Below are 15,049 nucleotides of genomic sequence, written 5' to 3' on the forward strand. Positions count from 1 at the left end.
TGTCCAAAGCGACTTACAATGATGATACAATAATATAAAAGCAAGACAAAATAAAACATTAAAAGAATTAAACATTAAAAACAATGGCACATTAAAGATGTATGTCTATACACATCAAAAGTGATTGTCTTAGTGCAGGTATTCACCAAAGAGCGCAGTTTTTAGGAGTTTTTTAAAAACAGCAAGGGACTCAGCTGCTCTGGTGGAGGTAGGCAGCTTGTTCCACCATCTGGGAACTATGGTGCAGAACAGTCTGGATTGCTTCGGGTGGATGCTGTGTAAAGCAAGGCAGCATTCGGTAGAGGAGCGCAAAGGCCGAGATGGAACATAGGCCTTTAGGAGCAGGTGTAAGTAGTAGGGCGCCTGTTCTGTCAGTACCTTATAGGCAATTGTGCAGGCTTTATATTTGATGCGAGCAGCAACCGGAAGCCAATGAACTTCAGTGAGCAGTGGGGTGACATGTGCCCGTTTCGGAAGATTGAAGACCAGACGTGCTGCTGCATTCTGGATCATCTGTAATGGCTTAATAGCACAGGCTGGAAGGCCCGTTAATACTGCATTACAATAATCAAGGCATGAGATGACCACAGCCTGCACCAAGAGCTGAGCAGCATGTTGCGTTAGAAACAGTCTAATTTGTCTGATGTTATATAGAGCAAAGCGACAGGACAGAGTAACAGAGGCCACTTGGTGTGTAAATGTTAACTGATCGTCAAACATGACTCCCAGATTCCTGGCAACCTTCGCCGGAGAAAGTGAGAGAGAATCGATTGTTAAGGTGAAATTGCGTTGGACCGACTGTTTTGCAGGAAACACCAGTAGTTCTGTCTTAGAGAGATTAAGTTGAAGATGATGTGACTTCATCCATGAGGATATATCTGAGAGACAATGAGATATCCGTGCTGAGATCGTAGAGTCATCCGGCGGGAATGATAAGTAGAGCTGAGTATCATCGGCAAAGCAATGGAGAACCCATGAGAGGAAATAACCAGGCCCAAGGAGGAAGTATAGATGGAAAAGCGGAGGGGTCCGAGTACTGAGCCTTGAGGCACTCCAGTGGACAGTGGACATGATGAAGACAACTGTCCTAGCCATGACACTTTGAAGGAGCGTTCGGTAAGGTAAGACCTGAACCATGATAGTGGTGTATCAGAGATACCCATATTGGAGAGTGTAGTTAGGAGTCGGTCATGATCGATTGTATCAAAGGCTGCTGATAAGTCCAGCAGAATGAGGGCTGTGGACTGACCAGCAGCTCTGGAAGTTTTTAAGGCTTCGGTCACAGACAGCAGCACCGTCTCCGTGGAGTGTCCCTTTTTAAAACCGGATTGGTTTTGGTCAAGGTAGTTATTCTGGGAGAGAAAGCCTAAGATCTGATTATACACTGCCCTTTCTATGCATTTAGAAAGGAAAGGTAGTAGCGAGACCGGTCGATAGTTGTCAACCAGGGCAGGGTCAAGAGAAGGTTTTTTGAGTAGAGGTGTCACCTGGGCCTGTTTGAAAGTAAGCGGAAATTCACCGGTGGATAGGGAAGTATTAATTACATGTGTGATGACTGGAATAATTGTAGGTGCGATGGTTTGTAGAAGGTCAGCGGGAATCGGATCCAGAGGACATGTAGTAGGTCGACTACATGTTAGAAGGGCCTGTGCTTCCTTCTCAGAGAGAGGAGTAAATGAAGTGAATGTACTGTCCTTGAATGATGAAGACGGAGAACCAGAAACAGTGGGTAGATCTGTGAACTGACTGCTGATGGCCGCCACTTTCCCAGAAAAGAAAGAGGCAAATTTATCAGCTGTAAGGCATGTAGGCAGTGGAGGAGGTGGAGGATTCAACAGTGATTTGAATGCTGTGAATAGTGTTCGAGAATCTGTCAGCGAGTTGAATTTCTCCTTGTAAAATTCTGTTTTGGCAATTGTAAGGCGTTCTGAGAAGGAAGCCAAAAGAAGCTGATAGTTAGATAAGTCAGACATGATGCCCTTTTTATGCCCGGAGTTTGGAACGCAGCTTCCGGAGGGACTTGTTTTTTGAGCCATGGCTGTGGCTTGCTAGTGTGGATGATACGAGATCTCAAGGGACAGAAGCTGTCCAAACAGGAGCTCAGTGTGGAGCAGAGTGTATCTGTGGCAGTGTTCATGCTGAGAGAGGAGAATGAGTCTAATGAAGGCATAGTAGTGGCAACTAGTGATGAGTACTGATCTACAGAGAGGTTTCTGAGATTATGACGGAAAGTGACCATAGCTGGAACAGCAGTAGGTTTTCTTGAAATGCGGATACTGAACTGAAAAAAAAAGTGATCTGAGAGATGAAACGGAGTGACCTTTAGTGACTCTGTATTACAATGACGTGTGAAAATTAAGTCCAGGTTTTTACCGGCTTTATGAATTGGAGGACTGGGGACTAGCTCTTAATTAAAAGAGTGCATAAGAGATTTAAAGTCAGTAGAGCCAGGGCTGTCAAGGTGAATGTTCATGTCACCTAGAATGAGCACGGGACACTCATTCTTCAGAATGGAGGACAGTAACATGTCTAGTTCATTTATGAATTCACCTAGATTTCCGGGAGGACGATAGATGACAATAATACCAAGTTTAACTGGAGCGCTAACCAATACGGCATGGTATTCAAATGAGGTATATGTAGTTGATGATAGTAAAGTAGTGTATTGTAAGCCATTAGCAATTAGCAAGCCTGTCCCCCTGCCTCGTCCGGATGGACGAGATGTGTGGCTGAAAGAATGGGTATTAGAGAGAGCTGCTGGAGTAGCAGTATTTTCAGGCTTGATCCAAGTTTCAGTCAGAGCCAGTATTTGTAGAGATAGATTGTTGGCATGGGCTGAGATAAAGTCCGCCTTGTTCATGGCTGATTGACAATTCCAAAGCCCCACAGAAAGGGTAGATTTTGATGCCTGTAGATTGATCTGCGCTTTCTGACCGACCCGGCGATAACGGGAATGCAGTGATAGCACATACTTGGACGGCAGACGGTAGCTGAAGTGGGCTTGTTAGTAGTTGATTCGAGGCCCAGTGTTAGCTGCTGCGGGGCCTGGTGGTAGCTGGTGCGGACCCTGGTGGTAGCTGGTGCGGACCCTGGTGGTAGCTGGTGCGGACCCTGGTGGTAGCTGCTGCGGAGCCTGGTGGTAGCCGTTGCGGGGCTGGGGGTAGCTGCTGCGGGCTTGTTAGTAGTTGATGCGAGGCCCGGTGTTAGCTGATGCGGGGCCTGATGGTAGCTGGTGCGTGCCCTGGTGTTAGCCTCCGCGGAGCCTGGTGGTAGCTGTCGCGGGGGCTGGTGGTAGCTGCCGCGGGGCCTGGTGGTAGCTGCCGCGGGGCCTGGTGGTAGCTGCTACCTCGTTTAGCATCCACTTGGCCGTTTAGCAGAAATGCTTTATCTCATCTGCCTTGTGATCCCAGATCCCAGATCCTGTGATAAGAAGTAGCCTGTTACAATGTCCAAAAAGCAAGCGATAAAAAAATATGAGGTAATGAAACTATTGTGACAGTAAAGTCATTTGACCCGCCCACTTTCTAACATCCTGTTCTGTGATTACATGTGACCATTACTCTTAGATCATCCAGTCTACCCTGCAGGCCCATCGCTATGGGTGGGCCCTAGGGGGCCGTGCCCGCCCACTGATATGCTTGGGCCCGCCCACCCAAGCCAGATCACTAATCGAGCTAATAATAGTGGTGCCCCCTGTTGGATTTCATAAGCCCCCCTTATTAAGACTGAGATCTGGTGACGGGACTGCTGACGTGTCTTTGTCTGTGCTGAGATTCAGAGCTGATTGATTATTTAGAATAGAGCAGCTGATTTCTGCCTCTCTGCACATGTACATGCACTTAACACAACTTTGGGTCCATGAGCTTTAAGATGGGCGTAAAGAGCAAACTGGAGCTTTCCCTTAAGATTCATTAGTGATTAGATATGCGATGTACAAATAAATACTTAGTTACTGTACTTAAAGTACAGGTCCTGCTGTGTGTGCTGTGTGTATTCAGTAGTTCAGTAGTTTTGTTGTTGTCTATGACCCACATTAACCTGTGTACATTCCAAATAAACAGCATGTAAACTGGATTCTGGCTTTTCACTATTTCCTGTTGGAGGGACACGACAACCAAACCTGCCAAGTTTCCCATTTTGGCTGTGAAAGTCCCGTATTTTAACCCTCTTAAAACCCTGCTTTAAATTATTTTATTGTAATAAAATAATTTAAAGCATTCCTGTGCCTCTCCAAACTGGATTCTGTCACTAGCCTTGTGAGAACTGCCACCTGCAGTAGCCTGGGAGGCAGTTCTCACGAGGTTAGTGACAGAACTCACTAACCTCATGTGTTGTTCCAGGTTTGGTCTGCTGGAACAAACTTGGAACAACAAATCAGACGGATGGATGGAACGAGAGAGAAGGCATTCCTGCCAAAAAAGTGAAGAATAAATATCTTGAAAAATGGGAAAGAAAATTTACTTTCCTAAAGAGGAGCAGGATGGGGCACAATTACACATTCTGTAAGATTTGTAATGTTAATTTTAGTGTCTCTTAAATAAATGTACTTCAGTTCTCTTTGGTGTTTTCATTTAGGCTCTATTATAGGAAATACATACATAGGAATGTCCATAACATTTCAGTGTCAACAAAGGTAGGCCTATCAGATTCTGATCACCTAAATGTAGTCTGTAAGTGGCTGACAGGTAGTTATTTTAGATTTCTCTGTCTTAAAATGTAAGTGATACTGGACCTCTTGGGCTGGTGGGATAGCTTGTAGCAAGCGGTGTAAAATTTCCTGTCATGGTCCTGGGCTGTCTGCCCAGCATTTTGTGTTTAGCTTTGTTTTCATTGAATTTTGTTATTTCATAGTTTGTTTTGGTTTTCTTGTTGCCTTTGTCCCTGTCTCCCCTGCATCTGTGGTCTTTTGTCTGTTTTGTCCTTTTGTCTTGACCCTGACCTCCTGTGTTTTCATATTGAGTTTTATTCCCAGTGTTGTGACTAGTCTGCATTGCTGTCCCATGTCTCTCTTTGTCTGTTTCCTTGTGCCGTGGTCCCCGTTTAGTTTTCTGCGTGTCAAGTCCACGTGTACCTTGTTTAGTCACTTCCTGTTTTATTTTGACAGTCTTGAGTTCCCTGTGCTTTGTGTTTAGTTTTGCTTCCCCTGTTATTAGTTTTTTTGCTTCATCTGCTGTTTCCTCTTGCCCTGATTACCTGATGTTTATTTAATCCCTCAGTTTTGTTCTGTTCTTTGTCGTATTGTTGTCCATGTTCCAGCTGTGTGCTTCTCTGTTCCTTGTACCGATTAGTTTTAGTTCTGGCCACAGTCCAGCCCAGTTTGTTTGTTTGTATGATCCTCATTTTCAATAAAGTCACCTTTCACCTTTTCTGAGTTCTGCTTTTGGGGTTCGCCTTTCCTGCCTGCCACAGCAACCCTGACATTTCCCTTATTTTTAAATACAAAATTTGACCAGTATGACTACAACTCGTATCAGAAGTAGAGGCAAGAGTTTCTCCTCTCTTTTATTCATGCTGATGGTGTCTTCTTTGTACTGTGTTGGCTGCAGATTTTGGTGGATGCTTCCACTGGACTGCTCCAAGATTAAGTGGAAAGCTGACAAGGACACCCGTGGACATTCCGACTCAGTTGGGAGTGTAGGTTTAAAGAGCACAGAGAGCGGGTCAGGCAAATGACTGCAAATATGACTAACAAAGCTGGATTTGCTCTGGTCACTGGGGTGTCCAGCGTGCCGCCTGTGGGTCAGTGACTGATGGTTTTGAGAGAGAAATTCATTCATAGAGACACCTTCTACACTTCCACAAAGACCCTTAGACACAACATCAAGGCTGACTGGAAACTTTTCATGCAGCTGTTGTCCAGGGCTGGTAGGTGGTCTGTCAAAGAGAGACCCTCCAGTTAGCTGTGTGCCTTACTGACAATACACTGTCAAGGAGGCTGCTGTTGAGCCCAGTGAGGCTATAAATTGACAGTTGCTGGGTCAGACTAGTGTCAGGAACTGCTCGTATGCCCTGCTGTTGTTGATGAATTCTGAAGCTCGAGACTGTGACAGCTGAGTGACAGTTCTTTCAGAGGGTGCTGTGAACCAGAATGACTTCATTCAACATGATACTGATACTGAAGATGCACAGTCCCTACTGTAGATGCCTCCTCCTGGCTAGAGAGGGTGCAGCTGACGAGGCCCTGTGATGCAACAGGCTGGACTCAGCAGACCACGCCCCAGCTCCTGGGCTGCTAAGGTCTATAAAACTGAAGGATGATTGGCAGTTTGATGTAGATTTCTGCCTCCTGAATAAAGAAACCAAAAAGGACCTGTAACCCCTCCCATATATCGATGAAATACATGGGAGGGGTTACATAACCTTGACAAGGTGGCAGGATGCTTGTGGTTCTTTCCCTGGACCTGCTCTGACACTGGCTGCTGAGGAAAAGGTGAAAGATGTTGAAGGCAGCAAACAGAGACAGCAAAACTGATCTTGAGGTTTGAGATTTTAGAAATTTATGACATAAATAGGTGTGTGTGTGTGTGTGTGTGTGTGTGTGTGTGTGTGTGTGTGTGTGTGTGTGTGTGTGTGTGTGCGCGCATGTGTGTATGTGTATGTGTGTGTTTGTGTGGCGTGTCAGTATCCTGGTTGTATTCAATCCTGTTTAGCAGTGAGTGTTTGTTGTTTGCACAGACAGACTGTGTGTTTATCATATGATCTGCTGGTATGTTCAGCCACAGTGTGTGTCTGTGTATCATATCAGGTGTTCTGCTGGTGTGCAGTTTAAGGACCTTCATCAGTTCTTGTCTTTTGTTAAAGTGATTTCCAAGATTCATGTTAGAACTAGCATAGCTTAGACTGACAGAAACACCCAGATGTAAAAAAATTCTCTAAACTTAATGTCCTGCTCTCCCTCCTTCATCCATCCATCCATCCATCTCTGCTTATCAAATTTGAGGGTCTCAGCAGATGACCCCCCCTCCCTGAGCCTGGTTCTGATGGAGGTTTCTTCCTTTTAAAGGGAGTTTTTCCTTCCCACTGTCACCAAGTGCTGCTCATAGGGGGTCGTTCTGACTGTTGGGTTTTCTCTGTATTATTGTAGGGTCTTTACCCACAATACAAAGCGCCTTGAGGTGACTGTTGTGATTTGGTGCTATATAAATTAAATTAAATTAAATTGAATTGAATTGAATTGAATTGAATTGAATTGAATTGAATTGAATTGAATTGAATTGAATTGAATTGAATTGAATTGAATTGAATTGAATTGAGGGAGGGGTGTGTGTGGAGCTTTTTTCAGCAGCCATGGAAATTTAGAGTCACTAGTTAACCTAACCACTAACTACATGTCTTTGCACTGGTGGAGGAAGACAGAACACCTACAGATGTCATGATGTTTTCTTCTAAACAAATAAATGATTAATGGACAGAAGATTAATCAGTAGCTACTTTGATAATCATGATTTTAATGTAAAGCTTTGTGTCTTTTCCTGTTTATTGTTCCTCCTCTGTGGTGAGACGGGGAGAAATTTCCCAGCATGAATGAAAGGACACATGATGAAACTGAGTAAACAAGAGGAACCATTAAATGTTAACTTCCTTTGTCTGAGCTGACAGTGAGTGATATGAAACTGTTTGTGGTCATTAAACACTCAGTAAACTCTTTGAATCAGTCTGGAAATAACAAAAACTCTTTTGTATTCAAATCTGTGAGAAGTGGGGACACTGAGGGCGCTGCAGCACCCCCTGGTGGATGTTAGAGACACTGTGACCACCGAGACGTATTAAATATTATTATAAAGTTATTTTTCACATTCTGATCATGTTTCTTGACTTCAGTAAGTGATATTAGTCGATTATTATTATTGTTATTAACATTATTCTTAGTGTCAGAGGTCACTTTTATTATTGTTTAATGTGAAAATCCACCTGTACTTTAATGCAGTGTCTAAATACTATATGAATGTGTAGATAATATTTTACAGATATCTTCCTGTATGATTACTCCTCATAAGAAATAGTGTATTTTATGAATCTTCAACATAAACAAAGTTCATGTTTAAAGTTAATTTATTTGAATAATTATAAACATGTTTTAAACCTCTAAAACATTTTGTATTCCTCTGTAGGCTTCAAATGAGACAACACTGCTACCATGAAGTGAACTGAAACATTGGTAAGTCTCCTCAAACAAACCAGAATTTAAAATAAAGACTTACAGTCTGCTACAATACCACATATATAATTTATGTTATTTGCTAAGGAATTAACAGTGATGATCAAACTCTGTGAATTCATTGAATCTGATGTGTTTTCACAGATTAAAGCAGCCAACAGTAAATCAGATGCTTCCACTAACTCCACCTGAGCTTCATGTGTAACAGGAAGCAGTAAAGTGAAGCTTTAATCCTGCTTCATTAACATGAACAATCTGTTAATCCACTGAAGCTCACAGACTTCAGTCAGATCAGCTAAAAGGCTGAAAGAGGTCATTTTAAACACTTACTGTTGATGAAGGAGCTCTGAGAGCCTCAAACACTCTGCTGATCATCAGAAGGGAGAAAAATAAAATCCACACAAGTAAAATCCCAAAAAAATGCTAAACCTGAAATATAACAAGTGTCCTCTGTGCCAAACACAAAGAACTGATCCTTGTTTCCTTGTATCAGCTGTTTCACACAGACACACCCAGAACTGTGACAGAAGAGAAACCACATTCCTGTTTTCTGCAGCTGAGCTCAGATATTTGACAAACAAACAGCATGCATGCAAAACTGTGACAGTAACAGGGAGTGAACACGTAGGTGACTTTCCACTCTGTCACTTCACATAAAGCCAAAGCTGTACAACATGTTTAGGCATAAATAAAAGAAACACTATTTTTACTTAATCATACACACAACACAAAAGCCTCACATGAGGGTCAAAGTTCCTCCACAGCAGCTCCCTCTGTGGGCACTGTTTACTTTAATGGACACTGTTGGACTTTCTATGTATTCATTTAGTTCTGCGTCTGGCACTTTTTCCAGCAGTTTGTTGCCTCATAACTTCACAAGTTCAGCAGATTTCCACAAGAAATCCTCAAGGCTGAAAAACACATTTAGGATCTATTTTACACCCCCTGCTCCAACTGTCTACATCTTTGTCACAATGTCACAGTTTCAATACATTACAGTGATCTGAAGTCTCAGAGGAACAGAAACAGGTGTCTGTGGGAAAAGTGCATTCTGAGTAAGGCTGAAGGCTCATATGACCATGTGGGACAAGTTAGCACATCTGAAAGTCTCCCATTTCCTCAAAAAAACAGCTGATGGATGTGTTACTGTTTGCTCTGAAAACAGCTTTGTGGTTGTGGAGAGCTGAGTTTCATTTATCATTATATTATCATTAATTTAAATTATGATTAATTTAATGATAGAGACAATAAAATAAACAAAAAGACTGAACAACATTTTTCTAAAAAAAAATCAATGATGTTGCATCAGCTGTCCTATGTGCAGATAACTAAATAGAGTGAAGCCCATATTGTATGTAAATCTTCTCCTATAATTATTCTATCATATGAAATGCTGTATTTTGATTCGAGTTCATTAACACAATCATAACTGAAAACTGTAACATGTTCCATCCATCCATCCATCCATTTTCTTGTGCCTATTCGAGGCCGGGTCGTGGGGGCAGCAGCCTAAGCAGAGAAGCCCAGACCTCCCTCTCCCCAGCCACTTCCACCAGCTCATGCAGAAGGACCCCAAGGCAGGCCAGCTGAGAGATATAATCTCTCCAGTGTATCCTGGATCTACTCCGGGCCTCCTCCCAGTGGAACATGCCCAGAACACCTCACCCAAGAGGTGTCAGATACCCAAACCACCTCAACTGGCTCCTCTCAATGTGGAGGAATAGCGGCTCTACTCTGATCCCCTCACGAATGGCCGCACTCTTCACCCTATCTCTAGGGGAGAGGTCGGCCACCCTTTCGAGGAAGCTCGTTTCTGCCGGTTGTATTCACCATCTTATTCTTTCGGTCATTACTCAGAGCTCACAACCGTAGGTGAGGGTAGGAACGTAGATCGACCGGTTAATAGACAGCTTCGCTTTTACACTAAGCTCCCTCTTCACCACAACAGACAAGTTCAGCATCCGCATCACTGCAGACGCAGCCCCGATCCATCTGTCGATCTCCTGTTAAACTCTTCCATCACTCATGAACTAGACCTGAGATACTTAAACTTCTCCACTAGGGGCAGGAACTCAGCCTTGAGCCAGAGTGGGCGCTCCACTCTTTTCTGGCAGAGGACCATGGCCTCAGACTTAGAGGTGCTGATTCTCATGCCAGCTGCTTCACACTCAGCTGTAAACTGCTCCACTGCGAGCTCGAGGCCACCACCTGATGAAGCCAATAGGACCACATCATCCGCATAGAACAGAGATGAGACTCTGAGGCCACTGAGGGACTGGTTCCAGAGCCCTGGCCATGCCTTGAGGTGAGTCCGAATATATATCTAGTCGGTATCTCTCAACCTTCCGCACTAGTTCAGACTGCTTCCCTCTCCCAGGACCAATTTGCTATGGGAGACCCTACAAGCGGCCCCAGACTGTGAGACTTGGCCCCCATCTCTCCTCCACCCGCACACTGAGCACTGGCTCCCCACAGGGCTGTGTGCTGAGCCCCCTCCTGTACTGTCTCTACACCCATGACTGCAGTCCGGCCCACAATAACAACCTCATCGTCAAATTTGCTGACGACACCACAGTGGTCGGACTCATCTCAAAGGGAGATGAGGCAGCTTACAGAGAGGAGGTCCTGAAGTTGACAGCCTGGTGTTCAGAGAACAACCTGGTACTGAACACCATGAAAACCAAAGAGATCATCATCGACTTCAGGAAGCACAGGACTGACCCAGCTCCCCTCTACATCAACGGCGAGCGTGTGGAGAGGGTCCACACCTTCAGGTTTCTTGGTGTCCTCATCTCTGCTGATCTCTCTTGGTCAGATAACATCACAGCTGTTATCAAGAAGGCTCAGCAGCGACTTCACTTCCTGAGGGTCCTCAGGAAGAACAACTTGGACTCAAACCTGCTGCTGACCTTCTACCGCTCATCCATTGAGAGCCTGCTGACGTACTGTATCACAGTATGGTACGGCAGCTGCACTGAGGCAGACAGGGTCAGGCTTCAGAGGGTAGTCAAGACAGCACAAAGAATCGTTGGCTGCCCTCTCCCCTCCCTGATGGACATCTACACCTCCCTCTGCATCAGCAGAGCCAGGAACATCATCAAGGACAGCTCACACCCTGGCTTTGACCTGTTTGACCTGCTGCCCTCTGGCAGGCGCTACAGGTGCATCAAAGCCAGAACAAACAGACTCAGGAACAGTTTCCTCTCCACAGCAATCACCACCCTGAACTCACACACTCACCCACTGTAACTGTGCAACACCCACATCTCTGTGCAATATTATATTATTCATACTGAACAATATCTAACATTCCTAGATTGTGTAATATCCAGTATTCATTCACTAGTGCAATATTCATTCACCAAGTGCAATATTCATCATCTTCATTATTATATGTATACAAGCATTTACTTTCTTACAATGTACAGATGCACCAATGTAGGTATGTATGTATATATTTTATACATTCTATTTTTTGTATTTTTTACACATTGTTTTTTTTCTGTATATCTCTTGATCATATTGATTATACTAGATTATAATATTTTTGTAATATTTTTTGATTTTCTGTTACATGGCACTGAACAGGAGTGGCCCTCCAATCTCATTGTACATCCTGTATAATGACAATATAGGCATTCTATTCTATTCTATTCTAAGGGGGACAAGCCCCCAGACAACATAGCTCCTGGGATCACTGCGACACACAGACATCTCCACTATGTTAAGGTGATGATTCACAGAGGACTGAAGATGGAGGTAACATGTTTAAAGTTAAAAGTTAATTCACATTAATAGTTATAAACGTGTCTGAAAACATGGTTTAAAACATTTATTGTACTCCTCTTTACTTCTATCAATAAAACAACACTGCCACCATGAGGTCAGACTGAAACATTGCATGTAACGATGTGAAGCCTTTTTAAGTATTTTCTTCCATAATTACATTTTCATAGGAAATACTGTATTTTTTTATTAGTCTATGACTTAGTGTAAGAACCATAATCACATATGAAAACACAATCAATGCACACATCTGTGAGTAGAGAGTAACTTCAGTCGGATCAGCTAAAAGGTTGAAAGACATCATTTAAACACTTACTGTTGATGAAGGAGCTCTGAGAGCCTCAAACTCTCTGCTGACAAACTGAATCCACCCAAGTAAATATTTCAAATCAATCTGCAAAGATTAAATATAAATGTGACCTCTGTACAAACAGCCACAGCCCAAACTGACCTGCATTTCCTTGTATCAGCTGTTTTATACAAACACACCTGTGTGACATCAGCACCCACAGCTCCACCTTATCAACAACATTCCTGTTTTCTCCACCTATCAGCTGAGTGCTACATCTGATATAAAGAACAGCTGATCCTGCCCCCTCAGAATCAGCTGGCTTTATTTATTTCTGTTTTAGTTTGTTTGTTTATGTCAAATAACTCAGTGAAAACATACAAACACTCTGAGTATTGTCAAAGGTGGGGGCTGGAAATCCACTCCAGCTGTCACAGTCTGACAACAAAATCTGATTTAGCTCTAATTTAGTGTCAGAGGTCACTGTTTTATTATTGTTTAATGTGAAAATCCACCTGTACTTTAATGCAGTGTCCAAAGATCCTTGAATCCTTGATCTCTTCTGTGAGCATTAGCATGATGGGACGATCATACTTCAATGACCTGCAGCAGTGTGATGTCTGTGATGCAGAGGATTTGATGTGTCCTCTGATAACTGACCGTATCACCATGTGGGATATGAAGCTGCTCAGGACACGTTACAGCATGAGAAACATTTGGCTACAATTCCTGAGAGAGAACAGAAGGATCTCTGATTGTGTTTGCTGCTCATGTCTGTCAGAGCTCACAGAGCTCAGCTTCACTCTGTGAGAGCCCAACAGAACCAGAACAGCTCATTATTAACATCATCTATCAGTACTTAACAAGGTTTATGATTATTGTTATTGTAATGTAGCTCTGAGATCCATCATACAGCATTTATTTAAGAGGAAAACGAAGCTCATCATTTACTCAACTTCATCAAACAGCCTTCAGTGTTTGATTTCAGATTCATTTACAATAAACTGATTTTACAAACTTCATATTTTTATAAATGTAACAGGTGAAAAACTCATAAATGATGATTTGTGTTAATAAAACTTTAAGTGACAACAAAATGTGATTCTTGTTCCTGAGCTAATAACAAATTAATCATCAGAGCCTCAGCAGCTCTGTGGAAAAGAGGTGTGTGTGTGTGTGTGTGTGTGTGTGTGTGTGTGCGTGCGTGCGTGTGTGTGTGTGTGTGTGTGTGATGCTGACACACACACACACACACACACACACACACACACTGGTCAAACACTGACTTGTTTGCACACAGACTCTATGTGTGTGTCCTATCATATGATCTGCTGGTATGTGCAGCCTCAGTGTGTGTTTGTGTGTTTGTGCAGTTTAATCTGCATTTTTTCTCTTGTCTGGTTTGAAGTTTCTTATCAGAGCTCACAGAGCAGCAGATCGCTCAGACTAACAGATCCAAACAGTTTAAAATGCACTAAAGTTCAAACTTCAGTGTTTCTTTAGAGTTTATTTTCATGCTACTTCATAATATGATCACACAATGGACAAAATGAGTCATGAAGCACTCTGATGATGATGTGAGAGTTACAGACAGAAACAGACCGGCTCCCTCAGCTTCCTCTAATGTGAAGCTTTGTGTGTTTTTCCTGCTCTGAGGTGAGAGCAGAGACAGAAACATGTCAGCATCATCAGTTCATGAAAGGAGACGTGAGCTGAGGGAAGTGGAGGAGAGCGTGACCACGAGTGGGTGAAGATCAGAAACTGTTTCTGGTCATCAGTAACTCTTTGATTCAGTCCATGGAAACATTCCCTCTGCTCTCTATGCTGAGTCCAGCTCATAAGAGATCATTTCTAATAAAGTCACATCTCATCACTGATCACTCTGCTTCCTCACTGCTGCACACGTTTGTCTCATCAGCCAGAAAAATGACCCGAACTGAAGCAGTTCCTGATTTACTGACAGCCACATCCACACAGCTGGATACCAAGACAGGAAGTTCATGATGGCAGGAAAAAGCTGGAAATCAACAGGAACGTTGATAGAAGAGCCAGAAGGAAGAAGTCAGTGAGGGTCGAGTTATAAGCAAGGTCAAAGTGACAAACACTAAACTGTCCTGTAGTTCCTGGTCAGCTGGTTTACACAGACACACCTGTGTGACATCAGCACCCACAGCTACACCTTTACAATCACATCCTTGATGCTCCATCTGTCAGCTGTGAGTGCGCACATTTGACAAACAAACACCACAAATGCAAAGTGATGTGAAGGAAGTGAAGTAGTTTCAGTAAAACAGGTAAATGTGTAGAGACGACGTCCCACTCTGTGGATTTACATCAACTTGGTCTGAAGAAGAAAAGTCAAAGGTCATGACCTCCTGTCCGACATGTTCAGAGTAATAAACAGACTTCATAAATTGTTGCTGTGTGAGTATTGTGGTGTCTGTACTGCTATGTTAAACTCTATATATGCATATGTGGTCTCTTTCATTTAGGCCTTTATTGATTTGTGTAAAAGGGTAACCTGAATTTAACATAAAGGTTTGGCCTCAGCTTAAAAGGAATGCAGAGAGGGCCCCTTGTAGCTTCTCTGGCCTTCCATATAAGGAATTGACCATATGTTCAGATATAGGATATGGCTTGAAGCTGTTTTCATAGCCATGTATGGAAAGTTAGGATGTGGGGGTTTCGCCAACACTATATAGCCTTTGTCCTCCCATTGTTGAGTTGAGTTAGGGCTGCAAAGGAAAAAGCGCCTGTTTTGACACTGTCTGTTTTTTGCAATAAACTTTGTATAAATGCATTAAGACTTTGTCAGC

Source organism: Archocentrus centrarchus, unplaced genomic scaffold, assembly GCF_007364275.1.
Source record: "Archocentrus centrarchus isolate MPI-CPG fArcCen1 unplaced genomic scaffold, fArcCen1 scaffold_33_ctg1, whole genome shotgun sequence".
Classification (NCBI taxonomy): domain Eukaryota; kingdom Metazoa; phylum Chordata; class Actinopteri; order Cichliformes; family Cichlidae; genus Archocentrus; species Archocentrus centrarchus.